At 51.9% G+C, this 12,134-nt stretch overlaps 1 pseudogene; it reads left to right on the forward strand.

Moving 5' to 3' along the window:
- The first annotated feature begins 1,469 nt into the window (after positions 1–1,469).
- The window catches only part of LOC119283421, a 97,673-nt pseudogene continuing 87,008 nt past the window's right edge, over positions 1,470–12,134 (forward strand).

Genomic DNA, 12,134 nt, shown 5'->3' on the forward strand with positions numbered 1-12,134 from the left:
TCTTCAATAAGACTAATAAAAATGACTTTGCATTAGCCACCAAGTATCATGGTGCATGCTTGCAGCGACATGAGACTTGCATATTTGATATAATCTTCAGTTGAATAATGTAGCCCCCAAGTGCCGGGTCGTAAGCCTGCAACGACTTGGGACTATTCCTTCAATTGTAAAATAAATCATATCCCTTGATAATATAATAGCCATTGCACTAAAGCGACTTTGAAAATCTTAATCATAATACTGGTTGTTGATAACCATAATAAAATCCAGCCATGTTGGCTATTTTGAAGATTTGAATAATATAATCCAATGATTTATGAGCGCATGATTCCAATGGCGCAATCCAAATATATGCTGGCGATTTATAGTCAAAAACCAGACCGGGCTGATAGTCTCCGGATTATGATTTAATCGTGTTACGTCAATTTGTACTTGACAGTCGAACCGGTTTAAGAATTTGTCGGTTTTCAAAACGCAACAAAAGAAATATATGTCTAAATGAAACAAAATTTCAAAGGCAATGATAAAACAATTGGCAAAAAAGAGGCAATTGAGGTCATCAAATGGCATTACCATGGTCGGACACGACCAAGCCCCCAATAGGCGTAGCTATGGTTCAAGTCAGCCAGGTCCCCAAATGATGCAGTGGCATTATGCCGATCAAGAGGCGTAGCGATGGTTCGGGTTCGACCAAAGCCCCCAAGTGATTCTGTGGCCTTAGGCCGATCAAGAGGCGTGACTGGTTTAGACGTGACCAAGTCCCCAAGTGATCTGGTGGCTTTCGCCTATCAAAAGGTGTTGCATTGGTTCAGACATGACCAAGCCCCCAAGTGATGTTGTGGCACTAGGCCGATCAAGAGGCGTGACTATGATTCATACGTGACCATAAGTCCCCAAGTGATCAATAATATGATAAGCCAATAAGGTATGATACCCATGTTTGAACCGTGCATCATGGCAGCAGGTCCTCTTTGGCACCCTTTAACTTTTTGCAAGAGATAAATCTTTCTTGAACCGGATGTTAAACCGGAGATTGAGAGCTTCAAAGCTTTGTGGGAGACATCTTTCCCTTGAACCGGATTTTAAACCGGAATCTTCATTTTCAGCCGGAAATTTTCTAACGGCCTTTAAACTCAAACTTGCGAGAAGTTAATTTCTTTTTGAACCGGAAATTCTTACACCGGAATTAAGAGCTTCAAAGCTTTGTGGGAGATAGCTTTCCCGTGAACTGGATTTCAAAACCGGAATCCTTCTTTTTAAGACGGAAATTTTCTGGCGGCCTTTAAATTTTCACCAATATGGCGGTTTTAGGGTCCTGCATTAGATAACTTTGCAAGCCGTAGTAATTGCTCCTTTAAAGAAAGCAATATATAATATAAAAATATACTAGATGGATTTCACCTAATATGTTAGGCCAGTTAATATCCACCGCGGGGTTGATGATCACCATGGTGAAGCTGAAATCGATCATGGCCAAGTCGGCCGCGGCAGCAAGGCAGATGAACCGGCCGCGACATTGTAAACCAGCATGGACGGGGCGAAGCAATCGCAGGCGCGGATATATCCATAACACGACCCTTGCTCTTTCAATGAACAATTGTCCCGTGGTATAAACCATGTTTGCCGTGCATAATCGTCCTGAAAACAACAAATATTGCAAGACCGAGTAATTGTTTTCAAAAGAAAACAAAATATATCAATTAAAAATTGAATGGATGGATTTCACCTGAGACGATGAATGATCAGTGTATATCATTCGATATTTTTTCGCTGGATGAACGCAGATATTTGACAATCTTCCTTTGTCCTTTTCATAATGACTGTAGCCGCAGTTCTTCACGTGGAAAGCTTTATCAGCAGGCACAAGGGTGTACAAGGTATGGCCGGGTCATATACAGAGCAGGAATTTTGAAAAGGGGGCGGCCGTATCACAGCAACAGAGGCACATCAGCTCGCAGTGCAACGGCAGAGGCGCAGCCGTAGCCAGTGGGAAGGCAGCAGCAAGCCAGCATCCTCTTGCAAGAACAAGCAGGCCGGGTCGTGGCCACGGCAGCCTTGACGCGGGGGCGATTTGGCGAGGCCACTCGGCGGTGACCCGGCGGCGATTCAGCCAGGCCGCTCCATGGTAACCCGGTGGCGATTCCGCAAGGCCGGATCATAGCGGGAAGTGGAGCTGTAGTCCGGTAGCGGAGGGCCGGTGACGGTAGGAAGATGGCCCTGCGGTGTGTGGAAGCAGAAGCAAACCAAAGCGGCCGGCGAAGCGCGAACGCGCCCGCGACCACAGCAACATAAGTGGGCCAACCCGGGATGGTGCTAAAAGGAGTGCTCGAACCACAACAGCCGCTCCCGCGACCACAATAGCAGAAACGCCCGCGAACCACAACAGCTCCGGTTCATACGAACAAGCGGACATGGTGACCCGACGCGGCGACTCGTGTATAGCAGACTCGGCAACTCGAGGCCGGCAACGGCGGGAGACGCGGCAGTAGCAAAGCGTCCCATGGATGACCCGGCCAAGAGCGATGGCGGTTTAGCGCGAAGTGGAACTAGCTTGGTACAAAGGCTGAACCTGACGGAGCGTGGCGCGGCTCAGAGGGAACATCCATGGCCAGTCTTGCAAGCGGTGGTACGGGTTGATGTTGTGACCCGGTGGAGTAGAACCGCGCAGGACAGCGCTTGGTCACGGCCATGACGTCGATGGCGGTTTAGGGGCGAGGCCAGGCACGCTGCAGGCGGCTCGCGGCCGGTTTGTCGCAAACCAGCAATGGAAACGGGGTGACCCGGCGGAGGCGGGCCATGGTGGAGACAAACCGGCGGAGGTGGTGCGGCGGCTCTTGGCGTGGCATCCCAACAGCGCACCGGCAGGGGTGGCTTGGCGATGAGGTGAAGGAGAATCCGAGTGCGCCTGTAGTTGATGAGTCCGCGTTGTTGATCCTCCGGATTGTTGTCATATCCGCTCATAGTCGGCAAGGCAGATCACAGTGAAAGCCAGCAATGCGACGGTGGAGGTCAGCAACAGCGGCGGGGTTGACTTGAGGCTGCGGCGACACACAGCAAATGCAGAGACAAGCTCGGCCAGGCGCGGGCGGCCCGTGGCGGCGGCTCAAAGTGAGGCCATCGCGAGAGGCCCGGGCGGAGGTTGTTTACAAGGCGGAGGCGATGCATAGTGTCTCACCCCTGTTTCAACTTGCCGCGGTTGAAGACGGCGCCGCGAAACTCCGACGACTGGATGGTGGCTTTAGCGCGGCCGGCTGTTTGGCACAGAAGAGGTGCAGTGACTCATGCGCGTCTATCTTGACGAGGCGTCCCGGTGCAACACCCGTCTGCGAGCAGGGCGGAGATGGAGCCTAGCCAGTGAGAACGGGAGTAGTGATACGGGCGCGGCAGCGAGGGTGCGATGGCCGACCCGGCGACGTGGTCAATGCTTCGTCGAAGATTGAGTCCGCGTCCCAGTTGTGGACTTCCGCGTGCATGGCCTTGCTGTTCAGGACAAGCCTGATCCCTCGACGAGTTTCGCCAGGGCGTGTTCAGGTCTTTAGGTGTAGTAGAGACAAATCGGCGGTCAACAGCGATGACCGGCCCGGCCGCGATAGGAGAGGCCGTAGTGGCTTGGAACCAACAAGCGGTTCGAGGGCACAGGCGTAGTCGATGGATGAGTCTGAGTTATGGACGACTCTGTTTCCTTTCCTTGACTTTGATTTTTTATTCCAATTTGCTGTAGCACGTCCGACCCTCTAATAGTTCCGATGTCTATCTTGTCCTCAACTTGGTTTCGCCGGATCATCCAAACGTAGAGGCGCGTACTGCTGCATAACTCCAGCTTTAATCCAAAAGCAATGATTTATCGGCTCTGCCTATGGCTATTCCATGCCGGTTTATCCTGTGTGATTTCCTCTATGCCGGTTCAACTGATTAATCATGAGCTTCTCGATCCCTCGGAGAGATCCCTCCAAGAACTCAACACCACCGTACGAGGCCCCACGGTGGGCGCCAACTGTCGTGGTTTTGTCACGGCAGATGTCCTTAGTGTCAGGACTTAGTCGCGACGCCAGTGCATCTATGTGGTAGCTTGAGAGGGGTTGATTGGGATGAGAGACGCATGGTGGATCAATGCACAAGACAAGGGTTTAGACAGCTTCGGGCCCCGGGAAACATCATCCGGTAATAACCCTACATGCTGTTTGAGGCTAGGTCTCATTACGCTCATGGGGGATTCGCTGTAAACCGGCTCTTCGTGTCTATCCCTAGCGATCGTTTCTTCTTGCTTGTAGCTTGTCTCTCTTTGGGGAGCCCTGCCCCTCCTTATATATGTTGAAGGGGCGGTTTACATGACTAGTCCTAGTTGGATTAGGATTACTCTATTACAAGTGGAGTCCTAGTCTTGCTTCCTTTGTAAGGGAATATTCCTTGTGCTTTCCTCATAAACCGGCCCACCATTAAACGTGAACCGGCCTTCTGGGCCATGGGCCTCGTCATCCATCTGATCCGCCCGCCGGGTTACTAATTAACCGCCAATACCGGGCGGGTAGCCCGTGAACCGCCAAGCTCCGGGCGGGTTACCAGTGAGTCGTCCAGTCTGGCCAGGTTATACTTTCGGCCGGTTTAAGCCACGGGGTATATCCCCGACACCGGGCATCTTGAGTGTGAGGGAGGCGTAGTGTGGTATTGCATTAAAGCGAGCGAAAGCTTCGCGTCCGAGCAGTGCTTGATAGCCACTTCGGAACAAGCGATGTGGAAGGTTAAATGCTCGCGACGGAAGTTATCGGGGGAGCCGAATATAACTTGTAGTAGGAGGGAGCCCGTACAACGAGCCCCTGGCCTGGCGTTACTGCTTTAAAGGTAGTATTGCTATGGTGAATTTTTGTTGGGTCTAACCCCATCCCGCGGATTGTATCCTGATATATTAGGTTTAGACTACTGCCACCGTCCATCAAGACTCATGTGAAGTGATATCCACCAATTACTGGGTCTAATACCAGGGCAGCCCATCCCGCATGTCGGATACTTACTGAGTAATCGCGATGGTTGAAAGTGATCGGTTGAGACGATCAGTGGCAGGGCTTCGCGGTGACAGGCACTTGGGTATATTTTCCTGAGAGTGCCGCGTTGTTTTTTCCCTTGATCACGTGTAACACGTTTACTGTTTTAACTTCTGGTGGAAATTTCTTTTGTTCCCCAGTGTCTTGCTTGGGAGGCTTGTCCTCGTCTTCACTTGGTGTATCCTCCCCCTTGTGTACGGCGCTGAGCTTGCCGGACTGCTTGAAGACCCAACATTCTCTGTGGGTATGATTAGCAGGTTTACCAGGGGTACTATGCATCTGACATACTTGGTCCAGAATTTTGTTGAGGCTGGACAGTTCATCCCTGGTGCCTTTAGAGGGCGGCTTTTGCTGACCTGGCTGAGAGCTTTTGAATCCGGCGTTTACTGCCGTGCCCTTCGTGCTGTCTTCTTTATTCCGGCGTTTGTTATTGCTGTTACGCCGTGATTTCCCGTTTCCATCTCTAACTTTGGATGTACTGGGGTCGCTGGTGCTGCATCTGGCTAGCCAGCTGTCCTCACCCGCGCAAAAGCGGGTCATGAGGTTTGTTAATGCGGCCATCATTCTCGGCTTATTTTGGCCGACGTGTCTGGCGAGCCATTCGTCATGGACGCTATGCTTAAAAGCTGCCAAGGCTTCAGCGTCCGGACAGTCGACAATCTGGTTCTTTTTGGTAAGAAACCTGTTCCAAAGCTTTCGGGCTGACTCTCCGGGCTGTTGAGTTATATGACTCAAATCGTCCGCATCCGGGGGTCGGACATAAGTCCCTTGAAAATTTGCCCGAAAGGCGTCTTCGAGCTCTTCCCAACTTCCAATGGAGCTTTCGGGGAGGCCTTTAAGCCAGTGACGAGCTGGCCCTTTGAGCTTGAGGGGTATGTACTTGATGGCGTGGAGATCATCTCCTCGAGCCATATGGATATGAAGGATGTAGTCTTCAATCCAGACCCCAGGGTCTGTTGTTCCGTCGTATGCCTCTATGTTTATGGGTTTGAATCCCTCTGGAAATTCATGGTCCAGCACCTCGTCGGTGAAACATAGGGGGTGTGCGGCACCCCTGTAGCTGGGTGTATCGCGTTGTTCGGATGTTTGTTGTGTTGCATTGTATGCTGGGGCGCGCTTGCATGGTCCATAGATGGATCTTGTTGCGTCGTCCTTTGGGTGCGAGCCTTCGCATGAGTCGCGTGTTGTATTGTGAGTGGCGTTGTATGCCGCTCTGTGTTGGTAGATGGGTCGTCTACCCGGCCAGGTGGGTGCTTTGAAATTTGGTTGTGGGGGGTCTGAGGCCTCCTCATCGAATTCAGGTAGCATCTTCCGCTTTGGGTAGCTCTTGGAGGGGCGATTGTCGCCGTACCTCGCTGCTGTGTTGAGTATTTTACTCCATCTGAATTGGAGTGTGTCTTGCGCGGCCTTGAGCCTTTGCTTCTGCTTTTTAAGACTTCTCAAAGTGGCAAAAAGCCTTTTACGGGCATTCTGCTGCTCCGGGTGCCTGTCCGGCGTTATGTCGGCCGGACTATTATCCTTGATAGGATTTGTTTGTTCGGTTTGATTATCCGGATTGCCGTTGTCCGGCAGCGGTTCGCCCTGCTCCAGCGCTGGGTCTGTGTGATTGTTATTTCTGTCGAGGCAGAATTTGGGGCGGCGCTTGCGTCGCCGCTTTGACTACTTCTCGAGGGAACAAGCCTTCGGTGCATCCTTCCGCTCCTCGTCGTCATCTTTTGGTGCGTCCACCATGTATATGTCATATGACGAGGTGGCTTTCCAGGGCCCAGTAGGCGCTGGTTCTTCATCGTCTCCTTCATTGGCGTCCATACCGTCGATGTCTTCAGAGTCGAAGTCGAGCATGTCGGTTAAATCGTCGACAGTGGCTACAAAGTGGGTGGTGGGTGGGCTTTGAATTTCTTCATCGTCTGTATCCCAACCTTGCTGACCGTAGTCCGGCCAGGGCTCTCCTGATAAAGAGAGAGACTTTAGTGTCTTCAGAATATCACCGAAAGGCGAGTGCTGAAAGATGTCCACGGCAGTAAACTCCATGATCGGCGCCCAATCGGATTCGATCGGCAGGGGCGCGGATGGTTCGGAGTCCGGAGAGGAGTCCGGCTCCTTGGAGTCACGAGTCTCGCGGAATGCGGGGCTGGTGTTCGGCTCGATCGCTGTTGGGATCGCAGCCCCCGAGGCGGCGTCCAACCACCCATCCTCGATCGGCGCAGTTGGCTCCGAACTAAGGGTCGAAGCCGATGCGGGTGCGGCCTCCAGGACACTGTTTGGCGGCGGAGCTAGATCACGCTCGTCGTGGCAGGGTGGCGCGCTCGGCAGTGGCTTGAATCCGTCGAGGATCAAGTCCTCGCGTATGTTAGCCGTGTAGTTTAAACTTCCAAGTCTGACCTGACGGCCAGGGGCATAGCTTTCGATCTGCTCCAGATGGCCAAGTGAATTGGCCCGCAGCGAAGCCGCCGAAGACGAAGATCTGTCCAGGGAGGAAGGTCTCACAATAGACTGCATCGCTATTGATGATCGTAGGAGCCATCAAGCCTAATCGTGACGACACAGAGGAACTCTCAGTGAAAGCACCAATGTCGGTGTCAAAACCGGCGGATCTCGGGTAGGGGGTCCCGAACTGTGCATCTAGGCCGGATGGTAACAGGAGGCAAGGGACACAAAGTTTTACCAAGGTTTGGGCCCTCTCGATGGAGGTAAAACCCTACGTCCTGCTTGATTAATATTGATGATATGGGTAGTACAAGAGTAGATCTACCACGAGATCGGAGAGGCTAAACCCTAGAAGCTAGCCTATGGTATGATTGTTTTTCTGTATGTCGTCCTACGGACTAAAACCCTCCGGTTTATATAGACACCGGAGAGGGTTAGGGTTACACAAAGTCGGTTTCAATGGTAGGAGATCTACATATCCGTATCACCAAGCTTGCCTTCCACGCCAAGGAAAGTCCCTTCCGGACACAGGACAAAGTCTTCAATCTTGTATCTTCATAGTCCAGGAGTCCGGCTGAAAGTATAGTCCGGCCATCCGGACACCCCCTAATCCAGGACTCCCTCAGTCGGCTTCTGCCCCCATGCCACAAGTGCTGGGGTGTTCGGGATAAACCTGAGCACTCTTGTCCCCATTTTTGGGTCCTTCGAGGGAGGTGCTCAGCGCAACGAACAAGGCAATCAGACTATAATGCTTTATCACTCTCACTTAGCCATAGAATTCTATAATTTTAAATTTTGGCGAAGCCCCTAGTATTCAGAAGGCCGAATTTGGGGCGCTATACACGCCTTTAAGCCTGACAAAGCCGACTCCTCGCTCTAAGCGGCATAAGTCTTTAGGGACTCGAAACCTCTCGAACAGCGACCAGTCTCTCGCCTTATCATGACAGTCAGTTTTAGCTTTCTCTACTGAGGTGCTTAGCCCAGCTGAACCGGGGCACAATTGTAGTAGTTCTCCCAGTGCTACCTTAGCCGATAGAGCGGAACGTAAGGTACCAAAACACGGGAGCCGGGCAAACCCAACTATTGACCCAAGACATGATTCGAAGCTGATGCATATAATGCTATAAGTTCGGGGTGCCGCACTGTCAAAGTGTTTGGACTTCTTACGGCGTATTATGGGGTACGTTTAAGCCCCTGGCGTATTGGCTGTACCGGAGTGTATGGGTGCTGGATGTCATGAAATGAACATATATATATATAAGGAAGAATAAAGAATGAGATAATAGTCTAGTGCTATGCATTGTTTATTCAAAAAGGTGCGTTAAAGCAAAATGAAACAGGTAGTGTGATAAGCAAAAAGTAGGGCTATTTGACATGTCCCCTCCAAGGGCAAGCTGAGGAATGGTATTAAAGCAAGTATTTCACTCGTTATCATAATCCACCTGGGAGTTCCATGGTGTGACATAGCTTTCTGCCTCCTTGGTTGCTGCATCATGTGTTCGGCAATCATATTGCCGGACAGGGTTTCCAGAGATTGAAGTCCTGAAAGAGAAAGAAATAATAAAGCGGGAAGCCTCTAGTGCGGTTGAGCTGCGTCTTGGGGTGTACCGTAGTCGTGCCCCCCTCCCCACCTATGCCCATGGTATTTTCAGTGCGTAATTATCTACGCGCGGCATGGATTTCGCCATTTGGCGGGGATTGGGATGGAGGCCGCATTGCTTTGCGAGCTCGGAACGTGCCAGGCGGTCTTGTTGTCGATTACTCCGGGTGCACTTGAAGGTGTCCGGGTCCTTAATCGCCGAACTAGTGGATTGCCTTAAGAGGCTGCTTTGCGCTTCTGCTGCGAGGGCTGCAGTGTGCTCCTCCGTGCGGAGAGAGCGCTCTGTGTTTCCATTAACTGTGATGACCCCCCGAGGTCCTGGCATCTTGAGCTTGAGGTATGCATAATGCGGTACCACATTGAATCTCGCAAATGCGGTTCGCCCGAGCAGTGCATGATAGCCACTACGGAACGGGACTATATCGAAGATTAACTCCTCGCTTCAGAAGTTATCCGGGGATCCGAAGACCACTTCCAGTGTCACTGAGCCTGTGCAATGGGCCTCTACACCTAGTATGATGCCTTTGAAGGTCGTTTTTGTGGGTTTGATCCTTGAGGGATCTATACCCATTTTGTGCATTGTGTCCTGGTAAAGCAGGTTCAGACTGCTGCCGCCATCCATAAGGACTCGAGTGAGGTGAAATCCGTCAATGATTGGGTCTAGAACCAGTGCGGCGAATCCGCCATGACGGATACTAGTGGGGTGGTCCCTGCGATCGAAGGTGATCGGGCAAGAGGACCATGGGTTGAACTTTGGGGCGACTGGCTCTAACGCATATACGTCCCTTAGCGCACGCTTCCGCTCCCTCTTGGGGATGCGGGTTGCGTATATCATGTTCACTGTCCGCACTTGTGGGGGAAACCTCTTCTGTCCTCTGGTGTTTGGCTGCCAGGGCTCCTCCTCATCATCGCTATGCGACCCCTTATCTTTGTTTTCGGCATTTAATTTGCCGGCCTGCTTGAACACCCAACAATCCCTGTTGGTGTGGTTGGCTGGCTTGTCGGGGGTGCCGTGTATTTGACACGAGCGATCGAGTATACGGTCCAAAATGGACGGACCCGGAGTGCTTCTTTTAAATGCCTTTTTCCACTGACTGGGTTTAGGGCCTTTGAATCCGGCATTGGCTGCCGTATCCTCTGTATTGTCGCTGTTAATGCGGCGCTTGTATTTGTTGTGACGTGACCTGCCATTGCCATCCTTGGTATCCGAAATACCATGGTTCTTTGATATGTTATTGCTATGAGTCAGCAGCTGTCTTCTCCCGCACAAAAGCGGGTCATGAGTGTCGTGAGGGCTGCCATGGATTTCAGCTTTTCCTGGCCAAGGTGCCGGGCGAGGCACTCGTCATGGATGTTATGCTTAAAAGCTGCCAGGGCCTCTGCATCCGGACAATCAATGATTTGATTCTTTTTTGTTAGTAACCGTGTCCAGAATTGCCTGGCCGATTCCTTTGGATGCTGAATTATGTGGCTTAAGTCATCGGCATCTGGCGGTCGCACATAAGTGCCCTGGAAGTTGTCGAGGAATGCGGCTTCCAGATCTTCCCAACAGCCAATGGACTCTGCTGGCAAGCTGTTGAGCCAATGCCGAGCTGGTCCTTTGAGCTTGAGTGGGAGGTATTTGATAGCGTGTAGATCATCACCGCGGGCCATGTGGATATGCAGGAGGAAATCCTTGATCCATACCGCAGGATCTGTTGTGCCATCGTATGATTCAATATTTACGGGTTTGAAACCCTCTGGGATTTGATGATCCATTACTTCATCTGTGAAGCATAGGGGGTGTGCGGCGCCTCTGTACTGGGCTATATCGCGACGCAGCTCAAATGAGTCTTGTCCGCTATGTTCGGCCCGGCCGGACTTACTTTTACTGTATCCGGCGTGACGGTTATCATCTCTCATAGTGGCGCGCCCTCGTGATCCGTAGATCGATCTTGCATGTTTTGCTTTGTCCTCCAATACGTCTCGCAGGTCTAGCATGTTTCCCCGTGCCTTGTCATTTTTATTTGAGTGGCATCAGGGTGCGGGCTGAGTTTTTGGCTGAAATGTCTCTCTGTCGCGGCCACGAGATGGCCGGTCAGCCGCATCATACGCTGGAGATGTAGGTTTGAGTGCTTCCTCCTCCAGTCGGGGTTGCAACCTACGCTTTGGGTAGCTCTTGGAGGGGCGTTCGAGTTTATATTCCTCGGCCGCAAGGACTTCAATCCATCTGTCAGCTAGCAAATCTTGATCAGCTTGAAGCTGCTGCTGCTTTTTCTTAAGGCTATTTGCCGTGGCTATAAGCCGGCGCTTGAAGCGCTCTTATTCGACGGGATCCTCGGGCATGATGAATTCGTCATCGTCGAGGCTTGCCTCGTCTTCAGAGGGAGGCATGTAATTATCATCCTCCACCTCTCCATCTGCCGCTCTCTCTGGAGGGCTGGCTTATCCATCCTCCTGCCCTAAATCTTGCTGGAGGGGATTGCTGTCGTCTTCGGCACTGTCTGGAGTGTTATTATCTCCTGTGCCGGGGTCACCGCTTTTGCTTTGGCGAGACTTAGAGCGGCGCCGCTGACGCCGGCGCTTGGGTTGCTTCTTGGAGGGGTCATCCTTCGCTGTCTTGTCGCCATTGCCTTCTTTGGGTGTGTCCACCATGTATATATCATATGATGAGGTGGTTGTCCAGTGCCCCATGGGCAGTGGTTCCTCTTCGTCTCTCGCATCGTCGTCCATACCGTCGATGTCTTCAGAGTCGAAGTCGAGCATGTCGGTTAAATCATTGACAATGGCTACTAAGTGGGTGGTGGGTGGGCGGCGAATTTCTTCATCATCCGCATCCCAATCCTGCCGGACATAGTTCGGCCAGGACTCTCCTGACAAGGATAGAGAGCTTAATGAGTTCAGTATGTCGCCGAAGGGCGAGTGCTGAAAAATATCCGCGGAGGTAAACTCCATGATCGGCGCCCAGTCGGATTTGATAGGCACGGGCGCAGGCGGTTCGGAGTCCGTGGTCGGGGAAGGATCCGACAGTGTGGCATCACGACTCTCGTGAAGGGTAAGGTCGATATTCCGCTCGATCACCGATGAGG

Source organism: Triticum dicoccoides, chromosome 4A, assembly GCF_002162155.2.
Source record: "Triticum dicoccoides isolate Atlit2015 ecotype Zavitan chromosome 4A, WEW_v2.0, whole genome shotgun sequence".
Taxonomy (NCBI): Eukaryota; Viridiplantae; Streptophyta; class Magnoliopsida; order Poales; family Poaceae; genus Triticum; species Triticum dicoccoides.